Source organism: Alexandromys fortis, unplaced genomic scaffold (genome assembly GCF_014885135.2).
Source record: "Alexandromys fortis isolate MF-2015 unplaced genomic scaffold, M_Fortis_MF-2015_v1.1 scaffold_55, whole genome shotgun sequence".
Taxonomy (NCBI): domain Eukaryota; kingdom Metazoa; phylum Chordata; class Mammalia; order Rodentia; family Cricetidae; genus Alexandromys; species Alexandromys fortis.
Genome location: NW_026067936.1, coordinates 1462722 through 1477226, shown reverse-complemented (window position 1 = coordinate 1477226; position 14505 = coordinate 1462722). Strand labels below are relative to the sequence as shown.

Here is a 14505-nt window from a genome sequence, read left to right as displayed (position 1 = left end):
TTTCTGGCACTATGCAAACTAACCATTAGGGAGTGAGTCTCTTGGGATTTGAGGATCAGAATAGGTGTGAGGCTTGAATCAACATTACTAGAGAAAAGATGTTTTCTCTAGTCAGAATAATTTTTGGCAACACCTTTCCTTTTTTTTTTTTTGTTTTTTTCGAGACAGGGTTTCTCTGTGGTTTTGGAGGCAACACCTTTCTTGCATACGTTCTATTTTATTTTTTTCTTCCATTAAGTTTTTGTTTATTTATTTATCTTTTGGCAGAGTATAACTATGAAGCTATTGGCATGGTAGAGAGAGGGAAACCATGAGGAAATGCCCATGAAGGTGGGGGCTAGGCATAAAGGGCTAAGATTAGGAAATAATTCTCAGAATCAATAAAGCAAGTCCCATAGAGTTGAGCTCTTTAAGAACCTCACTGATCTTCAGTCGAGGTACTTGGCCAACACCAAGGGAACTCAGAGGGAATGGATAGGCAATGAACACCTAGAGTCTCACCCCCTACCTCATCTGAACTGAAAGTGTGCTGTTGTCCTGTGCACTGAGACCAAAGTGCCTGAGAGCTTATTGGAGTCATCTTTACAGACAAGACTGCTGGTTAGGGCTGGTGGGGAAGAGTAGGGAGGGGATCTCAGACTAGGGAAAAGGGGGAGATCTAAGATCTCTATCCCAAGGGCTTTGATATGGATGGAACGTTGAGAAAGAACAGGCTCAAGGGGAAAGATGACATGGTTAGTTTATACAGCACAAAACACAATAACTTAAAATTCTAGTCTGAACTCCTAGGAAGCAAAGCACCAGCAAATGAAAAGTCAGTAAATGGCAGTCCCCGTTCTAGGTTTCATGGAGTTACCTAGTTTAATTCTTCCTACAGTAACCAGAAGGAATACTGTGTCATTGTTTGCAGATACGGGGAGGATGGAGAGGAGAGCGAACACATCACACGTGTTCATGACTCGATGGGACCCCAGCACAGCTGGCTCAGAGGGCATGCTACTTCCTTTCAGAAAATTAATTAAAGCTGTCCCCAGAACAAGAGAGGAGGACGGAGACCAGAGTGTCCCACATCAGTGCCTCCAATTATCCAGACAATTTATAAACAATTTCACACACTTTACCTTCAAGTCCAGATCAATGTCTATTTCTATGGCTTTCCCTGCAGTGGTTCATTTCCCCATCAGTTCCCTACAGGCTGTAAAGGCATATGTGATAATGATATCCGGGGTGTTCTGAAGCCAGAGGTTCCAGTTAGACAGAAGAGAAGCACAGATCGCTATGAGCAAGGGGGAAGGATGTTCTTTGGCCAGTTAACATTCTGCACAGCTGTCCCCTCTGGCAGAGATCACAATCAGTGGCGGCAACCTGTGTATTCTTGGAGATGGTCTTACATAAAGCAAAGAGCTACTTTTGCTGGGTGAAGATTCTCGCCATGTACACTGCTTACTCTTGGCCCGGGGAGGGATGGGAGATGGAAATCTACCCAGTGAGCTTCTCTGCTAGCCATAGGCCTCCTATATGTCATTGCTTTCTGGTTTAGAAGTTGTATTACTTGCTTCTCATATGTACCTAATAGGAAGGGTTTATTTTCTCCTACAGTTTGAAGGGATCCAGCTATACAGTAGGGAAGACATGGCCATTGGGAGTGGAGACAGATACCTGGTCACGAGGAAGCAAAGAATGTTAGAACTCAGCTCAGTTCTCTATTCTAGTCAGCCTAGGACCCCAGGACCATCAATTGAGAAAGCCCATCCATGGGATTCAGAGTCAGTATTCTCTCTTTGGTTAAACCTTTCTGGAAATATCCTCTAAGACACACGCAGAGATGTGAGCTCATGTTAAGTCGACAATGAAGTCACCATGCTAGATGGCAAAGTAAACCCCTTTCTCCTCTTTTCTTTCTTCTCTTCTTCCTCTACTCCTTTCCGTATTTTTATGTTAAACTATCTGGATTGGTGTAATAAGCATCTTGTAGCATGATTAATAAAAACCCAGAGGCAGAAATTGGAGTTCAACCTGAAGGTCAGAAAAGCAAAACAGCCAGCCACTGGCTCTTACCTCTACCTCAGTCCGAAATGGTGATCCTGCCTCCAGGAATCTCAGAGTGAGACTGTGTCTGAGAGATGTCTCCTCCAGTCTTACATTTCTCTCTAGGGCTGAGATTAAAGGCATGTACCACTACCACTCGGTTTACATGGCAAACTAGGGTGGCTACTGGGATTAAAGGTGTGTGTCACCACTGCCTGGACTATAAGGCTGACCAGTGTGGCTATTTTACTCTCTGAACTTCAGGCAAGCTTTAGTTATTAAAATACAAATGAAATATCATTATATCTTGCCCAAACCTACTGAATCCCCCAGACTTTTGAGTGCCTGAAAATTCTCCTTTGAGAGTTCAAGCCTTCCTCACCAAGCAGGAACCCCCAGGCTGCACATTCAGACCGCGAGAGCAGCTGAAGTTAGTAAAGTAATAGCCAGGAGTAAAAAGGTCCACAGACCAGACAGAGACATTGGGCAGGTGTTTTGTGGTCCATAGATTTGCCTCCCAGGAGAATGTTAGAGAAAATTGTCTGTCGAGCTATAACATTTTGGATTACTAGGTACCCAAACATGCCTGGTGACTGGTATCCTAGTCACAGGATAGAGATGACAGTATGGGCTGTCTTGTAGAGTTGAGAATTGGAAAACGGCTAACAGCAACAAGTGTATCCCAGACCCCAGCCGTCAACTGGGAATTTTCACCCACGGAGATGGATGCGGAAGGGCTTCCCGGCCGGTATGAGCTAGAGATTACCAGCTTCTGTTTGTGGTTCATGACCTTTGACTAACGTGTAGTTTTTTCCACTTATTAATCATCTTACTATTACATCATGGTATTCCCAAAGTGACAGAGATGGGGTAAAGGACATGCCTTGGGAATGTGCCATGAAGCGCCCCCAAAAAATCATGTCCCTACGCTAAGGGTTCAGGCGCCTTGTGCTTCTGGCAAATTGAAGAAGGCAGATGAGAGAGAAGTGTCTTTTCCCTGGGTGGCGGGTCCCTTGTCATTATGTACGATACACTGCGCTCTGTCACTCATATATAGTCTTACCTCAGAGATATTGCTGCAATAAACCAAACACCACAATCAGTGAGTCACACGGTGTTTTTGGTTTCTCAGTGCTTGTAGAAGTTATTTGTATGCTATATTGTTGTATCTTAAGTGGGAAATCGCATTCAGACTAAAACACCCAAGGTCCATATCTTAATTAAAAATGTCCTTCTTTGCTAGTAGGAAGTCTTGCTTCGACACTGGTTGCTGAATGACTAGTGTTGTGGTTGCTGAAGGCTTGCAAGGCAGCAGAACTTCCTCACTCAAAAAGAACAATGAAGTTTGCCTTGATTGAGTTTTTCTTCCTAAAAAAAGATTTCTCTTTAGCGCATAAAGCTGCTTGACAACAGCGGAACGTTGCCACTTGCATCTCCGCTGCTCAGAGTAAAGGAACTCATGGAATATCCCCTGTGTGGTGCCACCAAGAGTCACAGTGTCTTCTCCAGAAGCAGAGGAGTGCTTTGCTTATCTGAGGCCAGCTAGCATGTGGGCGTGGCCCATGGGGTTCAAAACAAATACAGGGTCACCAACCACAATAGCAAACGGAGTTGGAATGAAAGAACTCAAACACTGTGAGAGAATCACTAAATTCGAGAGGCAGGAAGTGAGCACACTGTTGAAAAAATGCTACCCGGAGACTGGAGACCAGGAATGCCAAAGACATTCAGTCTGTGGACACCACATCTCCACATCAGCAGAATACAAGGAAGCAAAACTTGCTGGAAAAGACAACTGGTAACTCCCACTCCCGCTGGGTGGGCATGCGGGAGAACACGTTCTAGGCAGATCAGCCCTGGTAGTGTGCTTCATCATCGTCTACCGTCGGTAATCCATAACTCACCGCTGAGAGTGTTTGAGAGCCAAGGAAAACTGAAGTAAAGCCCCCACGAGAAACTACGTGGACAATGTCATTCCATCCCGGAAATTACAAGGTAGCATATTTAGGTGGCAAAGTTCCAGAAAGTTATCTGACTGGGTACCCCATGACCCTTTGCACAATTTTTGTGACATTTGATATGCCTTGCATCAGTTGTCATAAAATTTCTTGACCTCAGCAGCTGAGGTTCCTACTTGGTTGAGAAACATCCTGTCCTGGCCTCTGTCTGATGTGTCTGGTGAATCTGGACGGCACGCAGACTGAATGTGAACTAGAATCAAACGTTTGATAGAGAAGCCTTAGGCACTGAGCACATCATCCTTGTCCTCAACCTCCCTCAACTCAAACACTGTTGAAACTGATTCTCTTAGACCCCGACTGCTTTGGCACGCTTACAGATGTAAGAGCTAAGCATACAGAAGTACTTTCCATCTGAGCAGAACTAGAAGCCTCAAGCCCAGTGCTGGCCTTGTGTGTGAGGCCTCAACCCCATCTCCCAGTCATCCCCTGAGGTTTCCTCATGCTCGTCTCTTGCCTTTCCTGGGTTTGGCTAGCCTTGCTCACCACTCCTCAGCTTCACGGCTGGACTGCAGATCATCTTCTGGCCTTTTGAACCTTGAACTTCATAATAGTGGTTCTGTGACAAATCAGGCCAAACCTCATGTCTTGACAAACATGAGTTTAGCTCCAGGTGTGACGGAACATATCTGTAACCTAGTTAGTACTCAGAAGAACGGAGCAGAATGATGGAGGTTTCAAGAGCAGCAAGCATTATAGTTAAATCCTGTCTCTGAATAAGACAAACAGAGCAAAGATATGAATTAAACCTCCCAGGCTTATTACCGGACCGTTCTATAGAAGGTCAGTGTTAGCCACATGCTTTAGGGCAAAGGTTCTCAACCTGTGGGCTGCCACCCCTATTGAGAGGTGGAATGACCCTTTCACAGGGGTCGCCTAAAGCACAGATATTTACATTACAATTCATAAAAGTTACAAAATTACAGCTACAAAGTATCAACAAAGATAATTTCATGGTTGGGCATCACAACATGAGGAACAGTATTCAAGGGTTGCAGCGTTAGGAAGGTTGAGAACCATTGCTCTAGGGTCAGTCTGCCAGCAATGCTGGGGCTGGGTTCTTTTCGAAGAAACCTGCTTCCTTTGCCTCTTCTTGCTGCTAGAAAGCACACATTCTTGGCTCGTGTTCTGGTTCTCCATCCTCAGCCAGTGAGGGTGGGTGGGTGGAACCCTTCTCCCAGGGGATCACTTCCATCTGGCTTCATCCTCACTCTCTGATTCTATACCTCGTCCTCCATCTAATTTTTAAGTGATGTGAGCTTTCACCTTGGCCACCTGACCAATCCCGGATAATTTCCACATCTCAGAGTTCACAGAAACATTTTCAAAGTGATTTTTTGCCACATCGTTTCACACAGTCACAGGTGCTGGCTAGGCAGAAGACAACATCTGTTAAACGCTGTTATTTTGCCTCCCACTGCCTTGCTGGTCCCTCTTCCCCTAGAATTCTCGAGGCCAAACTTCAATTTGATATACATATGCTCCTTGATATATGATTGGGTTATGTCCTGGGAAACATATGGTAAGTTGAAGATTCTGTAAGTCAGAAGTGTGTTTACGGCATCAACCCCGCTGAGCAGGACAGTTTAGCAACAAGCACACTGTAGACTTGGTTGTCTGTCCTCACGACACTAGAGTGACTGAGAAAGGCTGCTTCCTGCCGTGCCCACGTGCAGTTCCCTGCCATGCCCAATGTTGCCGTATATCAAAGATGAAAATTCAAAATCTGAAATACAGTTTCTATTGAATCCATATCCCTTTTATATTAAAAGTCTCAAAAGTCATGAATTGAAGCTTTTGAAGTCAGAAATCTTATGTTATGTGAATGAATTCATCTTGTTCTTCCTTCCCAATACATATATTCGGTGTCTGCCTTTTCCTTTGCTTTTAATACCAAAGTATAGGGAAGCCAGTAATGCTGGAGTCCCAGGCACTGTAGCAGACCTGGGGTTGGGATAACTTCTGTCAGGTATAAAAGTTACTTTCCATAACTTTGAAACATAACACATACAGATGCATTTTTTTCAGCCTGAATCTGGCATATTGCCCTATAAGGATTTAGGGTCTAGAATATCATAGTCCGGCGTGGGGTAGTGTTTATTTTTCTTTAACCAACGTGGTACTATTCACCTCATCAATGATCTGATACCTAAGATATTACAGGCAAGATTATTTCCATATAGTATTAATACATAAAAGAATAAAACTCTTTCCACATTATTCTGCCTCAAGTTAGTGCCCTTTTCTGGGGATTATTGTTTTGCTCACTTTTGGGATCTCTCTCTCACACACACACAAACACACACACACACACACACACACACACGCACAAACACCTTCCACACACTCACACACAGGATTTATCTAGGCACATCTGTGAACATGGCCTGTCACACACATTACAGAACAAAGCCACGAAGCCTGGGTGAATTTAGCGCTGACTGTTCTTTTCTTCTGTTCCACATATCTTAGTGTGAGAGGATGCAGCCCAGGAAATGAAAAGTGTTGAACCTTTTTGAGGAAGGTTTACAGCACGGCAAGGCTATCGATTGCTGCATGATGAGAAAATGAAGAAGGATGTGGCACCTTTCATGATATTGATCCGACCTATTAGCAACCGTGGCAGGTCACTCCATCCTCCAAATCAGAACCATGCTCCAGCTACCTGGGGCAGGAAGAAGGCAGAGTTGAGTACAAGAATCCCCACTGCAGGAAAGCGCTCTCTCTCTCTCTCTCTCTCTCGTGTGTCTGTGTGTGTTGTGGAGACAGAGACTGAGAGACAAGGAGAGACAGAGACAAGGACAGAGACAGAGATGGCGGAGGAGGTAAAAGGGGAAAGGGGCCAACAAGAAAGTGAAAAAAGAGCCCGAGAGCTGGGAACATTAAGAACGGAGCAGACAGCAGCATTTATCAGTTATAAGCCAGGCAACCAGGCAGTTCAGTTATGACCTGCCAAAACGTTAAGGTCATAAATTTTTGAGAGCTTGAATTGAAGAATAAGTAGTTGTCTAAACAAATAGCATGGAGAGACAGAATGATCTCTCACGAGCACGGGCACTGCTGTTCGCAGCTAGACTCCGTGACTTTCAGAAGCCCTGCTCTCCTGTCCCCATCAATTGTCATACATGACCATCCATCATCCCAGATGGATTATGGGAAGGGGATGGAGCTCAATCTTTGCAAGGCAGCCTCATTTTATAGGAGTGGCACTCCTTGCATGGGGGATTAGCTGTGTTGCCAGAACTGAGTCTTAGTGGAAGAAAAACAACCATGACGAAGAGAGAGAGTTTTAAGAAAAGAAGAGCTAAGAATCCAGAATGAGGGACATGAAAGGTGGGCTGGAGAAGCTGGACAGGGGACAGAGCACGGGGCTTTGTCACAGACACTCGGAGCTTGGGACCAGCTGCTGTCTCCTGATGCAGTAGCCTGTCACAATTCCTTCATTTTCCTGAAACACTGCTCTGCAGCTTCTCTCACTGAGAACTTGGCGATAAGGCTCTGGTTTAGGGGGACGTACAAGTCAAGGGGGTCCATGAGTTCCTGTGTCTGGTGCAGAGCAGATTCCATGTATGTCCAGTTCCTATCTTTAAGCAGATCCCAGACGCATGAAACCCCAGGCAGACGACAGCTGCAAAGACTGCCTAACATTGTTGGAAGGTGTTATATGGCTTCATCATCTCTCATCCCCTCCACCCCACTTTCTTTTGGTTCTTTAAGACAGGGTTTCCCTGTGGCTTTGGAGCCTGCCCTGGAAACTAGCTCTTGTAGACCAGGCTGTTCTCGAACTCACAGAGATCCACCTGCCTCTGCCTCCTGAATTCTGGGTGATTGTCTCCACTACTCCATTAAAACAGCTCTTGTGGGATACCAGTAACCAAGCTTCTTGTGGTGGTTTGAAAAAAAAAAAAAAGGCCAATTCCCTAAATGAGGGAATGGCGCTATTAGGAGCTGTGGCTTTGTTGGAGTGGGTGTGGCCTTGTTGGAGGAAGTGTGTCACTATGGAGGTGGGTTTTGAGGTCTCATATCTGCTCAGGCCACATTCAGTGTCACAGTTCACTTCCTGTTGCCTGTAGGACTCTCAGCTGTCTCTCCAGCATTGTGTCTACCTGCATGCTGCCACGTCCCACCATGATGATAATGGACTGAACCTCTGAACTATAAATGAGCCACCACTGTTAAAAGTTTTCTTTTATTATAAGAGTGGCCGTGGTCATGGTGTCTCTTCACAGCAACAGAAACTTTAACTAAGATGCTGCTCCTTGTAGCCACTGGTATGCATCTGACCGGCTAGAATGGCTATGTAACATAGGACCATCTTGTTGCACGCTCTTCCCTCAGCTTCCGGGGAGCTATCTATCTTGTAGATCTCATTTCGGACCTTCACTTCCAGTCTGGCTTACAAACTCTAAATGAGGGAGAACGCCTAGGTTTGGCCCTGCCCTTTTTCCTACTTTGCTGTTCTCTCGTTCCTCTAACAGCTGCATGAAACCTCAGGCTTTGTACGTAATCCAACTGGTGGACACCCTCAGACCCTTCCTCACTTACCCCTGTGCTGTTCTATGGTCCAGGAGGCAACCACTGCAGACCTTATTACAAGAGCCCCCCCCCCCCCTTTCTGGCCCACTTCAGTCTGGCTGCCGCTTGGGAGGGAACTGCAGGAATGGAATTTTCCTTGGCTGTGGCTCTCTCTGGCTCCAGGCAGCCTGTTCCCTCTCCATTTCTCCTTCAAGCCTGAAAGTGGTAATGACTTTCCATATTTGCAGGTCCCTGGATGCTCACCATCTCTTGTAAACTCTTTGCATCCTGCCAACATCTCTGTAAATAGCCCCTTTATTAAATTCTTTTCAGTTAAAGCCTTTTGAATGTGTCAGTATTTCCTGCAGGGCCTTGCAGGATACACTCATGACTCTGGGCCGCCGTCTCTTGCTCAGATATCTAAATTTTAGACCGAGATTCAAATGGGTTTCATTTGATGTTTGGTAGTGATTTCTGAGCTCTCATGCTCCAACATGAGCGTCTACTGCAGATGACACTAATTTCATCCTCGTCCCCGTCTTAGTGATGACAACTCCCTCCTTTTTATGTCCCTCTATGGTCCTAGACACCTGTCTCTCTTCCTCATCCAGCGTCCTGTGTCTGTAAGAATTGGGCCTGGGTCCCAAGAAAATAACCACACAATATAAAGCATCTTAACAAGGCACAATTTTTACTTCTCTAGGAAGGTGAAGAGTTGTGCTCAATCAGACAAGCACACCCAGTAGTGGGGGTGAGGGGTCCCCACTGGGTATTTATTTTTAATGCGAAGTAGTCTATGCCTAACTCTGTCTAGAACACTGCCTCCCAGTCTTATATGACTGAATAACAGGGAGCAGCACAGTTCCCAGGGAGAAATGAAACATGAGGGAATGAAATGCTAAGATAACTTTACGTATTTTTTAAAAGATGTATGTATGTATGTATGTGTATGTGTGTGTATCTATGTATGTGTGTATGTATGCGTGTATGTGTGTATGTATGTGTGTATGTATGTATGTGTGTATGTGTGTATGTGTATATGTATGTATGTGTGTATGTATGTGTGTATGTGTGTGTATGTATGTATGTGTGTATGTATGTATATGTGTGTGTATGTATGTATGTATGTACGTATGTATACAGTGTTCTCCCTACATATATGCTTGTGGGCCAGAAGAGGGCACCAGATCTCATTATTGATATTTGTGAGCCACCATGTGTGGTTGCTGGGAATTGAACTCAGGACCTTTGGAAGAATAGGCAGTGCTCTTAACCACTGAGCCATCTCTCTAGCCCCAGACAATGTATGATCAACAAAAGCAGCCTGCAGGGAGGCCCTCCTCCCCCAGAGAGAGTCTCCATCACCAGCAAATATTTTCATTTCTTCTGCTGTAGGGATTTTTATGGAGTCCGCAAGGATACTTTGCAAGAGTGTCAGCGCAGGACACCTCTCACCTGGAGTCTATTTTCAGCTCTTGAAAAGATTCTTTTGGCAAGTTTACAACTGTACCTACCTAGTTAACAAGATCTGGACACTAATACAATGATAATTTTCATATTGCACTATACATAGACTGAAGTCCCCAGTGAGTCCCTTCCCCTTTAGTAGAATGTATACACTGGAGAGAGACCAATATCTAGGGGTCGTTCTTTCATACCTGATCCTAGCTGACCGTGGAGGGCAAGGGCAAACATTGGCTAGCCTCTTTGACTACTGTGAGTCCTCATTGGTACAGGATTTCAAGCTGTGCTGAAGACCCAAGAGGACAGCTTTACCAGACTTGTAATTTTCAATTTCTGTGTAACTTTTAAAGCTGGGGCAAGATTACTGTTTTAAGTAAATTTGATTTTGATATGACTCAGTTTCCCCTAGTGTTAAAACCTAACAAATTGATGAAAACTTAAGTCATTGCCTTGGTTAGATAGACATTCTTCATTATTGAAGGCAGCTTTTATAAATGTAACCACGAATCAGTAAACTTTTGGGAATTTTAATAAACTTTGACTATCTAGCAAACGTCATCGGTAAGTCTCATCCACTGCAAACAACCAGCTCATACCTTCTCCGACTTGGCTTTCAGCTTTCATGATTTCATCCTTGCATTTTATCTTTCACTCTTAGGAGAAAATCATATTCAAAATTTATTCATATCTAAAATATTCTTCTTTCTTTGTAAGCCTTTTTTTAACCAAAAACATAAATTCATACTTATGCCCTTCTCAACAATTCTCTCCCACTGCTGCTTATAGTTTCTTTCATATTTTATTTGCTAAAAATGAATTATATATATACATATATAATATGGTATATTGTGGCAAATTAAGATTTCCTGTATACATGTTTTTACTAAGCCTTTTTTCCTGTATTTTTCTTAGCAAATCTTAAGGAAACCTCTTTAACTTTTACACACACACACACACACACACACACACACACACACAGCAATGGTCTCAGAGAGCTCAAGAATTAGAACAACTTCACAGTTTTAGCAAGAGCCATCACACATTATCAGTAATTTCAAACAGGGCAGTACACCTATAAACAAGACTCTGTGGTGAGAAAACCCCAGACAGCACCTAAGCGTTACAAGTTAGCCCTGTCGCTGGGGTTTTAGATAAAAGAAGACATTATTCCACTCATTCTAGCTAGAGCAGAGGAGAATGCACAGCCCCAGTCAGCCGGAAACGTAATTTCTTTCCCTTCCCACCCCACCTTCAGTCTTCTAGAACTCTTCCCTATGCCTGGCCAGCTCTTAGTTAAAAGGTGTGGTTTTAGCATCCTTTGTCCAGAGGGCTCTACTGCACCTAATCCAAAGCACTTCCTCATCCGGTCCTTCATTTTCTAGGAACTCCACAGGCCTTGTTTCTTTCCCTGGTGTACACTGAAGGTTTTATTTATGTTCTGAACTACTGTTTCCCTAATCCCCCCTATGATCAAGTTCCTAAGATCCCGCATGTGGCCTCAGTGGACCTCATTGTCACTTTTCTATTCTGGTCGGACCCCTGGGGAGTTTTCATCTGCTATCGTTACACCCAGGGCAGACGAATGTTTTCTTCTGCAAACAGCATGGCAGCCTTTCTTACCACGCCCCCTTTCTTCACCGAAGAAGAGAATACTAATATCAATATTAATATTGGATTTGGATCCAAGGAATTGATCCAATTGATCAGTCATCCCATATGGGTCTTCTCTCAGAGACCCCAGTTCCCTTTTGTTTTGGGTTTGTCTTCCCCAAACTTCAATATTCACCCTGTACTATCAGGAGAACGTCAAAGATAGAGCCCTCCTTTCTCCCTTTCTCAGTTCTCAGTCCCTCACCCCCAGTTAAGTTTTTCCCTATTCTCCACGGACCACGTGTTTTCCATTCTGGAGACTCTCATGATGACATCTCAACCACATTCTCATACCATGACACTCTCCAGCGACCAAAGCAGCACTTTGTAGTCCCATTTTCTCATTCTGTGCACAGGGTTACTTGATTGCTTCAGGACTTGCTTGGGGCCCTCATCATCACATTGCCGATACGCTTTTGATTCTGGGTGTCTGTTAGTTCTGGAGTCAAGGAAAGTTTCCACATCCAAAGTCACCCACAAGAAAGTGGCAAGGTGCATGCCCCAGTTAGAGGATCGGTTCTCAAAACTGTCACACAGGTAGAGTGTCCCATATTGGGTTCCAAGGTGTAAAATATGTCTGGGCTGTCAAGAATATGACGACGTGGTTGGCAGTAGCTACCAGTTTCTTGTTAAGTGAGAGCCAAAGTCTTTACGGTAGCCTACTAAGCCCTTAGGGATCCAGATGTTCGCTTCTCTGGTATCACGCCAACCATGCTGGCCACTTCAAAGGTGTCCTTCTGGTCACTTCAAAAGTGTCTGGCAAGCTTTGCCTTAAGATAGTTGTCTGGCCTCTCCCTGGAGTTCCTTTCTCTGATACAACTTTGACTAACTACCTCAGTTCTTTCAAGGCTCTTCCTTTCCCAGAAATCAAATGCCACCTTCTCCATTAGTCTAAGGCTATCATGATAATCCCATTTAAAATTGATGCTTAGCTCTCTTCCCGTTTCCCAGGGTCCTTTCAGTGTACCCATTTCCTGATAGAAGTAATCATGTGTTGCCAATATAATGTCTGTCTCATTGTTTTTATTTAATTTTTTCAATTTTTAAATTTTTAACAATTTTAATATTATTTTATAGTATATGTATGGGTGTGTTTATTAGGTTCATTTTTACTACCTGAAAACAGTACAGATGATACAATGTTACACTGTTTTATAGTATGAGTTATATAAGAACAGGTACTCTTGATCTATTCACTGGAGCAGAGAATATATTCACTACTTGCAATATATTACATATTACAGTGCTTGCATTAAAGAAGATGGTCTAGCATTTTTTTTGAATAAAAGTTAACTCAATTAAGAAAGTTTATAAGGCTTGCTCAAGGCAGGTCTGACCTTGGGTTTCTCCCCTGAACTAACTTCTTTCAGCACTGGAACACAGTTTTTGGATGGCAGAGCCTTGCTCACCAGCTTCATGACCTCAGCAAATCACTTAACCTCTCTTAGACTCACTTGGCTCCTTGACAAAATGAAACAACAGCGTCAAGTCCCAGGGTCACTGTGAGAAATGAGTAAGGAATACACATTGGCACAAGCACACACATTGCGCTTAGCATGGTGCCTCGAGCCCAGGAGTGCTGTTAAATTAGAAGTGGGGAGCTGGTTTCATTGTGAACTTGGAGGTTCAATACCATATGTACTGCAAGGCAATACCATGCATACTGGATCCTTTGAAGATACACGCTCTGGAGACAGCAGTGAGTACACTGGTTGAAGACTTGGGAATGCCCTATTCCTGGGCTTATCCATGTGCATTGCCTTCCAAGCAATGGGAACTAGAAGCAGCTAGTTAAAAGAGAAAACCATCTCCACATCCTGAGTCAAGCCCTACCAGGAGTAGGATCGGTAAATCATTCCTAGCAGAGGAGTTAGAACAGGTTTTTGAAATGTTGTTCTAAAATGTAGGCATTTGGCCGTAGGTTGAATCTTGAGTAGCTCAGTATTCACTGGGCCTGCAGCCTGGACTCACTTCCTTCCTTGTGTGGTAGTCTGCTGTCACTCCAGGACAGGGCTTGAGCAGTTGACATGGCACTGCCATCCTGGTCTTTGCAAGAATCTCCTACTGGGAACTCTACCCTAGAGACTTCCTTCCTTATGAGGACTCCTTGCTGAGCAGAGTTCTTTCTAAAGGAAATAGAATGGCAGCCATCCCATCCTCCCCTGAGACCCTGCACATGGTGTCCTTCGTAACAGAACCATCATGAGCTGCTGGCCGTGAATTTTCCCTCTGAGATTGACATATAGAGGCCCCAGAACCCCACAGTTCTCTTTCACCCACTTATAGATAATGGCCCCGCCCAGAACAGATTCAATAATGGGATCGGCAGGCATATAACATGCTGAGAGACATAGGACATTAAACTATCACAGATGTAAACTGGAATTATAACGCAAATCAGTTCCGGTTCCCATGGGGACTTTGCCCCTGCCTTACAGAGTGGCCTCAAAAGTCAACACAAATAAAACATCAAAAATGAAATTCTGGCATGTTACAGGTACAAATCACCTTACCTCCATGACACTCTTCTCACATTAGCCTGTAATAGTCTGCCTCTGAGTTATATCTGCATGCTTCTCAGATTTTAAAGCATTCTTTATCATATCCAGTCCATTTGGAACATCTGAAATGAGTTATTAGGCAAACCCTTCTTAATAATTATTAATGAAATTATGTGTTGAAATGCACAGCCATTTAAAGGTGCTGCCAAATGAAAGGCCTCGTCTCGAGGGGGCACCAGCGTTTGAAGACACATCCATTGCGGTGCTGGCAGTTTACCTGCCGTGCCCTCAAGCCCACCAGTCTTGACTTTCATGCCCCATGGTGTCTC

The 14505-nt window shown here is 44.2% G+C and overlaps 1 long non-coding RNA gene across 1 annotated transcript in view; it reads right to left on the bottom strand.

Annotated features, from left to right (window-relative positions):
* LOC126504499 (uncharacterized) overlaps positions 1 to 14281 on the bottom strand; it is a 278823-nt gene extending 264542 nt beyond the window's left edge. The window contains exon 1 of the long non-coding RNA XR_007592623.1: positions 14189 to 14281. This is a non-coding gene — a long non-coding RNA (uncharacterized lncRNA). The remainder of the gene's footprint in view (positions 1 to 14188) is intronic.
* Between the last annotated feature and the right edge of the window lie 224 nt (positions 14282 to 14505).